Source organism: Monodon monoceros, unplaced genomic scaffold (genome assembly GCF_005190385.1).
Source record: "Monodon monoceros isolate NGI ecotype Baffin Bay Population unplaced genomic scaffold, NGI_Narwhal_1 Super_Scaffold_21, whole genome shotgun sequence".
NCBI lineage: Eukaryota > Metazoa > Chordata > Mammalia > Artiodactyla > Monodontidae > Monodon > Monodon monoceros.
In genome coordinates, this window is record NW_021703778.1 from 172,502,754 (window position 1) to 172,514,937 (window position 12,184).

At 47.6% G+C, this 12,184-nt stretch overlaps 1 protein-coding gene across 14 annotated transcripts in view; it reads left to right on the forward strand.

Annotated features, from left to right (window-relative positions):
- Positions 1-1,072: 1,072 nt before the first annotated feature.
- The window catches only part of KLC1 (kinesin light chain 1), a 58,560-nt gene continuing 47,448 nt past the window's right edge, over positions 1,073-12,184 (forward strand). For all 14 annotated transcript variants that reach the window (XR_003795966.1, XR_003795967.1, XR_003795969.1 and 11 more), the window contains exon 1: positions 1,073-1,321. The gene's annotated coding sequence lies outside the window, so the exon portion shown is untranslated. The remainder of the gene's footprint in view (positions 1,322-12,184) is intronic.

Below are 12,184 nucleotides of genomic sequence, written 5' to 3' on the forward strand. Positions count from 1 at the left end.
TTCCCAGGTGAGTGGGTCATCGCAGGGTTAAAACGGCTGCTGGTGCTGGGGTGGTAGCATCTGAAAAACACAGCAGTTTAAAAGCAAGTGTGGGGGGGACTGGCACAGGAACCCCTCCTGGTTAGTAATGCCACTTGGGGCATCCGCAGACACCTGGGGGGGGGGGGTCTCCCAAGCTGGTGGCAGGCAAAGCAAGCCGAGTCTTGCCTACTGAATCAGCAGGCATCCTCGCAGTTGGCTGCTGAGTCAGGCCTGCAGAGCCCCGATGCAGCAGGATGGGGCCCAGAAGCAGTCTCTGACCTGGAAGTACTGCCCTTTGGGTTGGGCTGGAGGTCGTGGCACTGCGCCCAGGGGTGTGCCCTGGTGATGGCTGCCCGTGGGTGGGGGGGCGACAGCACCTCTGCTCTTGCCAGGCAGTAGGGGTTAAGCATCCCACCCCGCTTATGAGCCTGAGGTGCTGTTACTGCGAGGCCTTTGTGGCTGAGGGGAGGGCTTGGAAAGAGCCCGTGGACTCAGATCCTTGAAGATCCGATGGCCCAGGGGCGAGGGAACGAGATAGGCAAAGCGTGGGGACTGGGGGGTCAGGGTCTCGACCGAAGACTCCAGATTGTCCTGGAGAAAGGCCTCCTGGCTTAGGCTAGCGCCTCAGGACCCTTTACTTTGGAGGGGCTGCTGAAAGCCCCCCTAGTGGGTTCTGGAAAGATTTAAACGAGCACATAAATATTATGTGAATAAATATTATTCCTGATACATGAGAGCAGGAGACGGCCGCGCCCGGGAGGGAAGGGCCCGGACGCGGTGCTGACCGGCAGCGCTGGGCCAGTGCCCTCCTCAGGCCACCTTCTGGCCCTGCCCGCGCGAGGCCGCCCACGGAGGGGGATAGTACCCCCTCCCCGCCCCCAGTGTGGCCCGCGACAGCCAGCCCGGGACCGCGTCTGGCTCCAGGAGCCCCGCTCCGCCGGGTCCCTGGTTCCCGAGCTGACCCGCCCATAGGCGGCGGGGCAGGGTGACGTCACGGTGGCGCGCGGCATTGTGGGGCGGGAACGCCGAGCCGGGGGAGGGACGCGGAGACGCCATTTTCGGCGGCGGGAGCAGCGGAGCCGGAGCTGGCTGGGCGGCGGCTGCGAGGAGGCGCCGTGGGACACAGCGCGCGTGGGCGGCCGAGGATGCTGCGGGGCGGCCGCGCCGGCGCCCCTCGCTTGTGACCGCGGAGCCGCACCTGACGCGGCGAGGCGACAGCCCCGGCGGTCCCGCTCGGCGCACGCGCCCGCGGCCTCCCGGTGCTGACAGCGCGAGCGCGCGGCCCCGCGGGAGCAACACGGTGAGTCGGCGGCGGGCCCGGGTCCTCCGGCCGCACCCGTGTCCCTTCCCGCCCCCGGCCCCTCCCGGCCCCTCTCCGGCCCTCGAGCCTCCAGCAGGTCCGTCCCCTTTCTCCACCGGCCCCGGCCGCCGCCCAGGACCCCGGCCCATCCCCGTCACGGCCCCTTCAGGTTCGGGTCCCCTCTGCGTGCCCATCTGGCTCCGGCCCCTCCCGGCCCCCCGCCCGGCCCCGCGTCGCAGGCTCGGCCCCGCTGCGGGCGGGGGCGGCCGCCCTGGGAACAGCTGTGGCCCCGGGAGCCGCGCGGCTGGGGACGGGAGGCTGGACGCGGCGCCCGGGGAGGGGGCGGCCGGCCCGGCTCGCTTTGTCCGAGTCCTTCCCCTTCCTTCCGTCCCCCGCCCTCTCCCGCGGCACCGCCCAGGGCGGGCGCGCCTGTCATGCTCGCGGTCTGTCGGCGGGTCGGAAGCGTGCGGGCTCCTTCCCGAGAGTCCGGCTGGACCCCGCCTGCCCCGCGGCCTCTTTCTTCTAGCGGCCAGACCCGAAACGCCTCATCCCCAGTGTTCGCCTAGGCTGGAGTTGCTCCCACTAAACTTGCAGTATTCCGGTCCTGGAATATCTACTCGGTTGTCAAATTTGATGTACCTCTTTCCTTAAAAATTTAAAATAAAATATTAAAAAAGCGAATGCCTGGTGAATTGGATGGTTTTATAACTTAAGGTTTGTAGATCCAGGCAATTCGGTGTTAGAGATTTTGTACTGTTGCTGCTTTTTACTGTTTTGTTAAACAGCACATTCAGAGTTTACATATTAAGCGTTTGTTAAGGAGAACTTGGAAAAATGATGTTCTTTAGAAGTGTGAGAGCAGAAAATTTGTGATACACCATTTAAACTGCTGTGTGAAGGGGCAGCTGGTTCTTTGAGCCTTTGCATTTGTTAAACGCAAAGGCTGTTTTTGTAGAGCATGACTAAGCCACTGATCAGAATCATTAGCTCAGAATACATTGTAATAGTTCAGTGAATAGTTCCATTAGAAATTGGAACAACCTCCTTAAATCTCATATTCTTATTTAGGATGATCCTCTTTTATGGACTGGCAACAAGCCTTAGTTAAGGTGGGAAATTTGATTCATTGTTCTGTTTCCTAAGTACCTCTAAGAGTACAGTGATATTAAACACTAAAAATTTCAGATTGTGTGGGATTATATGTCATGGGGGAGGACCCTCATCTTAAGAGCCAGTTTCTCCAAGTCATCTAAGAATGCAGCCTCATGTTGCAGTGGAGCCTGGCAGCCCTGTTGTCCCTGAGGGGCGTGGAGGACCTAGGGTGGTAACCTCACGGCAGCCTTGCAGGTTCACCTAGCTTGGCAGTGTCTTCTAACAGTACTGTAGACAGTACATAATAAAGGAAGAAAGACATGCATGGGAATCACAGCAAGGAGGAGGGAGGAAATGCCACCGGGGAGAGGCACATAGTATCCTAAATATTGCATAGTAAGTAAAAACTCAGCTGCAGTTACTTAAATTATATATTCTTTTAAAAAGTTATACCTTAAGCATGTTTCATAATGTTGAAAGATAGGTAAGTCAATGTGTAGCTTTCCATGTAGGGCTATAAACTATTGCAAAATATAATTGTACAAAAAGAAAATTAGAAGTGGAAAAGTCAAAAGTTAAATAAAGTGTAGGATTCGTATAACCTGGAAACCTAAGTGAAATATGATAATGAACCAGAACTTTATTAACAAAGAAGTGATCAGTACAAAAGTACTGATCAAAAAGTACAGCGAAGTTTTAAGTGTCCATTTCGTGGTATAGGATAAAAATGGTTAGCCTATTAAGATGTGAAAGCAAGGTCTTAAATGTTTATTGAGAACCAGCTGAATGGCAGGTGCTGTGCTGAGTAGTCGGGGATACGGGGACGGTCGCTGTCCTGGAGGAGCTCACAGTCTGGTACCACAGATGAGATTGAATGCTGTGCCGAGTGCTCTGAGCAGGTGATTCTGGCTGGGAGACTTGAAGAAAAGTGGGGTGGGACTGGGAGTGGTGGCGCTGCAGATTGGGAATGGGTGAGAATGGAAGGATGAGATCAGGAAAGGCGATGTACAGTGTGTCTAGGGAGGGTGGTCCTGACTCGGGACCTGAGTGGAGTGGGGGAAGGGTGGGGCTGTAGGCAGAAGGAGACTATAGGCAGTTTTCAAACCCAAGCCAACTGCTAAAACCTAGGTGGGATCATGTCACTCCTCTGCTGAAGTTCTTGCCAGTGTCCTGTAAGCACCCCACCCCATCTTTTCCCCTTGTCTTCCTACTCTTGCCCTCATTCAAGTCCGCCCAGTCGCATTCCGAGTCTGCTCTTCAGGATATCAGTGTGTCCTCACTTCTCCACACACTCCTTACTACTTCTCACTCTGTACAATATTATATTTTCTTTTTTGGGGGGGGGCCACATTTCGAGGATTGTGGGATTTTAGTTCCCCGACCAGGGATTGAACCCAGGCCCTCGGCAGTGAGAGCTCGGGGTCCTAACCACTGGACTGCCGGGGAATTCCCTACTTAATTATTTTCTTACATAGTTTATCTGTCGCCTCCACTTACATTCAGCCTCCACAAGGGCAGGGTGGGGATTTTTATCTGGTGTGTTCAATGTCAGTGCTTGGCACATAATGTGAAGGAATACATCTAGAGTCACTTCCCTGTCTCTAACTTGGGTGACTCACTGGCAGGTGACACCCACCACGATGGGGAAAATGGGAGGAGGAGATGGTGAGTTTGGGTTTGGGTAGGTTAAATCCACGTCGTGGGGCGGCCAAGTGGATTAGTGGTCTGTTGGAGATTCAGGCCTGGAGCTCAAGACAAGATTTAGGCTGGAGATAAAGATGTGAGAGCTTCTGACACTTGGTAGAGATTGCAGAGTGGCCCTAAGGGTAGGAAAGCCCTGGGACACAGGGAAGAGGAGGAGGGCAGTATCAAATTGGCTAAGAGGTAAGGAAAGATTTGGACAGAAAAGTCTATTGGGTTTGGTTTTGGAGGGCTATTTGTGACCTTTTAAACTTTTTCTGAGAATATTGCTTTCCAAGACTGGAGGGCTAATTCAGAGATGACTTGCTTTTTTTTTCTCCCAAGGTATCCTTGTGTCATTCTGCCCTGTAGCCTGCTGGTTAACATACTCTTAGATCAAAAATGAATTATGTTTTTATTTTTAACTAATTTTTGGAGGCAGATGAAAGCAGTCTCAATCTATGCTTTTAAATATGCTTGGTATGTCGTTGATAATAAAGCAGATATAAGTGAATATCACTAGAACAAACAATTTAAGCTAAGTGCATGTGTAAAGTAGAAATTATTTCCTTGGTTCTAAAATATCCCAGTCACCTCAACTTTTTTTTCTTCTTTTTAAAGATTTTTTGTTTTTTGTTTTTGATGTGGGCCATTTTTAAAGTCTTACTGAGCTTGTTACAATATTGCTTCTGTTTTTTATGTTTTGGGTTTTTGGCCATGAGGCATGTGGGATCTTAGCTCCCTGACCGGGGATCGAACACGCACCCCCTGCATTGGAAGGCGAAGTCTTAACCACTGGACCGCCAGGAAAATGCCCAACTCAACTCAAACCTTAGATTGTTCCCTGACTTCGATGGCATAATGTGGAAATTTATGCTCCAGCCTCTTTGAAGTTATTAAACTTCTACAATAAAACTGATAGTAGTGAATTTAGCACTATATCAGGTAAAATTGGTACGGCAATCGCCTCTATCCTGCTGTTGAGGAAATTGAGGATTAGAGAGGGCAAATTATGTAAACCAGAGGTATACAGCTGGTTTAAAGCCTTCTAGTTCAAGGCTTTTTGCTTGTACACTTCAAGCTTTGAACCACCTTGCTATCATGAATCACAGTAATGCTAAGCTCAGTCTTCCAGGTGCCTCCACCTGGGATGCCCCTGCCCCGTTTCTTCGGTTTCAAAAGCCCAGGTGATGCAGGTGGTCGTGGTCGCTCCTTGGGGTTGCTGTCTAAAGTACAGTGTTTCGGGTCACCATGTTGGTGTTGTAGTACTTGTGTCCTTCAGAGAAGCTGGCACAGGCTCCGTGGTCAGTAAAAGCTGACTGAATCTTCATTCTTATGGTGAATATGGTGGTGTGTTTTCTCTTAAATTCACTTATTCTGTCTAAAAATTATTTGTATTATTGACCAAATGGGGAAAATGTTAATTTCTATTCTTTTAAGATTGTGGTTTTAAAAACCCCCAAATTTACCATCTTAACCATTTTTAAGAGTGTATTTTGGTAGTCTTAAATATATTTACATTGTTGTACAGTAGATCTCTGGAACTTTTTCATCTTCCAAAACTAAAACTCTGTATCCATTAAATAACTCCCTGTTTCCCCCCATCCCCTTAGCCCCTGGCAACCACCATTCTACTTCCTGTTTCTATAGATTTAACTACTTTAGATACCTCATATAACTGGAGTCATGCAGTATTTGTCTTTTTGTGACTGGCTAATTTTACTTAGCATAATGTCCTCAAGATTCATCCATAATTTCTACTTTTTTTTAACTAAAACATCATTAAGTTCTAAAGCTTTTTTTGTGTGACATTTATGTTAGTTTTCTATTTACCATATAACAAATTACTGCAAATTTAGTGGTTTAGAACAGTAATGTTTGTTATCTCATAGTTTCCGTGGGTGAGGGGTCCAGGCATGGCTTGGCTGGATCCTCTGCTCAGGGCTCACGTGGCTACAGTTGTGTGTTGGGCTGTTGTTCTCTTCCAGAGCTCAGGATGCTCTTGCAAGCTCTTGCGGTTGTGGCAGAATTCAGTTCTTTGGGTTGTAGGACTGATGTCCTGGTTTTCTTGCTGGCTGGCTGTCAGCTGAGGGCTGCCTCCCGTAGCTCCTAGAGGTGGCCTGCACTCCCCTACCAGCAATACTGACTTCCATAACCATAGGTTAGTTCCGTCTATTCTAGAATTTCATGCAAATGAGATTAAACAATATATGTATTTTCGCATCCATCTTCTGTAACTCAGCGTAACCATTTAAAATTCAGCACATGCGGGACTTCCCTGGTGGCGTGGTGGTTAAGAATCTGCCTGCCAATGCAGGTGGCACGGGTTCGATCCCTGGTCTGGGAAGATCCCACATGCCTGCAGAGCAGTTAAGCCCGTGCGCCACAACTACTGAGCCTGTGCTCTAGAGCCCGTGAGCCACAACTACTGAGCCCGCATGCCACAACTACTGAAGCCTGCATGCCGAGAGCCCGTGTTCCACAACAGGAGAAGCCACCGCAATGAGAAGCCCGCGCACCGCAACGAAGAGTAGCCCCCGCTCGCCTCAATTAGAGAAAGCCTGCGCTCAGCAGTGAACACCCAGTGCAGCCAAAAAATAATAAATAAATAAATTAAAAAAAATTCAACACATACAATAGCGTGGGTCAGTGATTTCCTTCTTTCTCTTCCTGAGTATTGTTCTTTTGTATGGATCTACCACAGTCTAGCCATTCTCCTTTTGTTGCGCATCTGGGGTGGGGAGCACTCATTCTTGTACAGGACTGTGTGGACATACATCTTCTTTTTTTGGCCTCATCCCGAGGCATGCAGGATCTTAGTTCCCCAACCAGGAATAGAACCTGTGCCCCCTTTCCCCCCCTGCAGTGCAAGCATGGGATCATAAATACTGGACCTCCAGGGAAGTCCCGCATTTTCATTTCTTTTGCATAAATACCTAGGAGTGGAATTGTTCATAGGTTAGATGTAGGATTAACTTGTAAAGACACTGCCAGTTTTCTCAAGTGGTTGTGCATTTTACACTCCCGCTAGCAGTGTGTGTGTTCCAGTTGCTCCGTGTCTTCTCCAGCTTTTGGTGTTGTCTGCTTCATCTTAGCGACTGCAGGGCCGTAGCATCTTGTGATGGGTTTAGTGAGCATTTCCCTGATGACTAATGATGATGAGCACTTATTCACGTACTTATTGGTCTTTTGTATACCTGCTGTTGTGAAGTGTCTGTTAAAGTCTTTTGCCCATTAAAAAAATTGGGTTGTCTTTTTGTTATTGATTGTAGGAGTTCTTTATGTATTTGGGTACACGTATTTTGCCATATGTTAGAAATACTTTTTCCCAATCTGGGGCTTAACTTTTTTGGCTGTGTCTTTTTTTTTTTTTTTTTTGCGGTACGCGGGCCTCTCACTCTTGTGGCCTCTCCCGTTGCGGAGCACAGGCTCCGGACGCGCAGGCTCAGCGGCCATGGCTCACGGGCCCAGCCGCTGCGCGGCATGTGGAATCCTCCCGGACCGGGGCACGAACCCATGTCCCCTGCATCGGCAGGCGGACTCCCAAACCACTGCGCCACCAGGGAAGCCCCTAAAAATTTTTTTAATTTCCTTTCTTTAGGAAAGAAAATTATTTCATGTATGTGTTATTAGCATTTAAATACGTGAACTTCGTCCTATGGTATTATGTTAATCTGCTGACATTTTTCATTTTGAAATAAAAATGGTTCTTTTTAAACCACAGAATGAATACTCTATATTCTTTTGCCCCAGTCACCCATAACCACCCTCTTATGTATTCTCTTAGTCACGTCTGGTGAAGCTGTTTTTCCTTTTTGCTTGCTCAACCAAGGACTTGTAATAGAGACATCTGCATCATTTGGGCTCACTCATCCTTGTTTCAGGAAAACGCATGTTCTCCCATATTTTCATGTAGTACCCTTCCCTGTAGCTTCTCATACTTAAAATTTGTATGCGGAGAGATGGACCTGTGGTCCCACAGCAGATTAAAAGACCTCAGTGCACTCCTGGCCCTGGCCTGGAGCGCTGCTTGGGGAGAGGTAGGCACTTCACCAGCTGGTGGGGGACCTGGCCTTCTTGTAAAGTTCTTTCCACAGGTGGTGTGGTTAGGTTATCATAGAGTTAGAGGATCTCTGTACGCAGAGGTGGCCCAGTGCAAAACAGAACCACACTCAGCCTCAACTTCCTGAGCAGGGCTGTGGGGAAAAGTACCTGGAGTTCTGACTGCCTTTATTTCTAATTCTGCAAGGGCATCTACAGTAGACTCACCCAAGAGGCAAGTACAAGCTTTTGTTTTATCCAGTGGTTTATAGTTTTAGGATGGAAACAGATTCAGAATAGATACTGTAATTATGGAGTCTTTAATTTTAAAACATTTCACTTTATAGATTTTTCTGATTTTTAGGCCAGCAGGATTTTTGTTCATTCAAGTTCATTCTTGTGACCCAGGTTTAGAAGAGGAAATAAAAGGATTAGATAAAGTTAGATTAGATGAGAGGAGATACCATGGTTCTAGCAGAAAATGATGCAGTCAGTAGTTTCCATTGGCAGGCTCTGGAGTTGTATCTCTCAGTTGTCTCTGTCAGTTCATAGCCCAGAGATGAAATTTCTGGTCAGGAGGTACCTGATACAGCACATCCTCCCTCGAGTAGATTATAGTGATTCTCAGTGGGTAAGGGCAGGCCATGTAGAGCTGGATAAAATATATTTATTATTATAATATGGTATTATATTTAGAAAACAAACTCACTATTGTAATACAAACCACGAAGGGGTGGGACATTTGCATTTTTATCCAAAATGTCATGGTTTGAACAAGATTGAGACCCTGCAGGAGACCTTTTTGGATTTTGCTCAAATATGAACCTTAACTTTGTTATATAAACTGGGGGAGTGACACACCTCCCTGCTTACCCTCTCCTGCCCCCACCAAAACAAAAATGAACCATCCCCTGGAAATTCTCGATTGTATTTCCCTTTGACTCTACACTGTATAATTTTTGTTCTGAAATTTCAGAACCAAAAAGTATATTTTTACTTCTAATATTACCATTGATTACCTTTTTAGTTGCAATAGGTAACGTATTGTGTATTTAGACGTTTTTAAATACCTTGAGAAGGGCTTGAGATTTTTGTTTATCAAAAGGGGAGCATAGGATAAAAAGGTTGAGAAATGAAGCTTTCTGTGACTCCTTGACAAAGCTAAAATAGATTAGGTCCCAAAGTGGGGTTTTGTGTTTTTCTTTGATCTGTATCATTTAATTAAAAAAAATTCTGGTTGTATTTTACTGAGATATGATTCATGTATGAAAAAATTCACAGGGTTTTGCAACCATCTGATTCTAGAACATTTTCATCACCCCAAAAAGAAATCCTGTACCCGTTAGCTGTTACTCCCCATACTCCTGTACCTTTGGCAACTACTAATCTACCTTCTGTCTCCATGGACACTTCATATAAATGGAATTATGCAACATATGGCCTTTTGTGTCTGGCTTCCTTCAGTTAGCACACCGTTAGCTATGTTGTAGCATGTATCAGTATCTCATTCCTTTTTATTGCCAAATAGTATTCCACTGTCTAGATATACCCCATTTTGTTTATCCATTCATTAGTTGATGGACATTTGGGTTAGTCCCACATTTTTAGTATTATGATTAATGCCAAAATATTTGTGTACAAGTTTTACATTTGTCCAGCATTTTGTTTTTTGGACCATTCATGTGTAAGTTTTTACATAAACATGTTTTCAGTTTTCTTGGGTATATACCCAGGAGTGGAATTGATGGCTCATTCATTTAATTTTTTAAGTTTTGACACTTGTGTCGTTTTACCCACAACACACTGTAATCTTGGGTTCCAGGATACTGAATGTCTTACTCCATTCAGGCTGCTATAACAAAATACCATAAACTGGGTGGCTTATAAACAACAGAAATTTATTTCTCATAGTTCTGAAGGCTGGGAAGTCCAAGGTCATGGTGACAGGAGATTCAGTGTCTGGTGAGAGCCTGCTTTTGTTTCATAGATGGTGTCTCCCTGTGTCCTCACTGGGGGAAGGGGTGAGGGAGGTCTCTGGGGTCTTTTTTATAAGAGCACTAATCCCATTCATGAGGGCTCCACTCTCATGGCCTTCCCAGAAGCCCTACCTCCAGATACCATCACCTTAGGGGCTAGGTTTCAACATATGAATTTGGGGGAATACAGACATTCAGATCATGGCACTGAATATTTCCCTGAATACAACTTGGGTTGTTTTCTACAGACCCATTAGAGACTCTCCACCTGCGTCTCCTCACTGCTGCCCTCTGCGTCAGCACCTTCCCCGTGTCTGGTGCTCATCAGGGCTTGTGTGCAGAGATGGGTCTGGCTGGCTGCCAGAGTTTCCCACTGGATCAGCTCAGATATCTCTTGGAAAAACATCTCAAATGTGATTTTCTGCTACCAATCTTTGCTAGGTAAAGACCTCCATGTTCTTCCCTCCATCTTATTTTTCTGTGCCACTCTCTGCTGTGTTTATAGGAACTTCATTTCGCACTCAAGAACTGTCAGAATAACTCACATTTCTGTCTTGGCTGTTATTCACTCTGCATACAGATCTGCTACTTTTATTCCCCACATTTCTTTTTTTAATTTATTTTTTTAATTGTTGGCTGCGTTGGGTCTTCGTTGCTATGCATGGGCTTTCCCTAGCTGTGGCGAGCGGGGGTTACTCTTTGTTGTGGTGTGCGGGCTTCTCGTTGCAGTGGCTTCTCTTGTTGCGGAGCACAGGCTCTAGGCGCGTGGGCTCAGTAGTTGCGTCACACGGGCCCTAGAGCGTGCGGGCTTTAGTAGCTGCAGTTCGTGGGCTCAGTAGTTGTGGGGTGCAAGCTTAGTAGTTGTGGCACACGGGCTTAGTTGCTCCACGGCATGTGGGATCTTCCCGGACCAGGGCTCAAACCTGTGTCCCCTGCACTGGCAGGCAGACTCTCAACCACTGCGGAAGCCCGGTTTATGGGTTTTGGGAGGGAGACCCCTGAGCCCAGTTTTGGACTAATGGCTGATTCTAGGGCTGGGCTAGGGGGAATACAAGATGGGCGTGGAATGTCTTGTAGTGCCAGAAAGTGCTCGAAAAATAAAAGGATGGGCATGTCAGTGGGGCACAAAAGAAACGGAAAGAGCTCCCATGGCCAGAGCTGGAACAGTTTGAGCAGCAGAGTAGCTAGCGTGTCTGTTTGTTGTGCGCCTGCCAGGGCTGTGCTGGCTGATGCCTCAGTGGAGCCGCCTGGAGGCGCACTCAGCAGCAGGGGTGGCGGGAGGCCGAGGGCTGACAGACATTAGAAATCAGCGCGACCTCTGCCTTAACCCTCTCAGCTCTCTACTGTGATGGGCTGCAAAATAGTGTTTCCTCAGAAAGGTAGTTTCTAGATCGAACTTTCGTAGGAGGTTTTTTTTTTGGCAGCCTCCTGGGGCTTGTGGGATCTCAGTTCCCCAACCAGGGATTGAACCCGGGCCACGAGAGTGAAAGCCCAGAATCCTAACCACTAGGTCACCAGGGAACTCCCTAGCAGTTTCTTATTTTAAACATATCTTTTTTAAAAAAAAGTAAATTTATATTTATTTATTTATTTTTGGCTGCGTTGGGTCTTCGTTGCAGCGCGTGGGCTTTCTCTATTTGCAGTGGCTTCTCATTGCGGAGCACAGGCTCTAGGCACTTGGGCTTCAGTAGTTGTGGCACACAGGCTCAGTAGTTGTGACTCGCGGGCTCTAGAGCTCAGGCTCAGTAGTTGTGGCGCATGGGCTTAGTTGCTCCACAGCATGTGGGATCTTCCTGGATCAGGGCTTGAACCCGTGTCCCTTGCACTGGCAGGCGGATTCCCAACCACTGTGCCACCAGGGAAGCCCTCTTACTTTAAATAAACTCTTACTAGTCTTTTCTTTTAGTTCTCTGCCATTTTATTCATAGAACGCTCTTTACCTTCACCTGTATGCTTATAGGTCTTTGCCTAAATTTTATTCTAGTTTCTCGTGGGTTTTTTAACCTTTAATTCTTTATGCAATATGGAATTTATTTTAGTGTATAGTGAGGGTAGGAATGCATCCCCCCCCCCC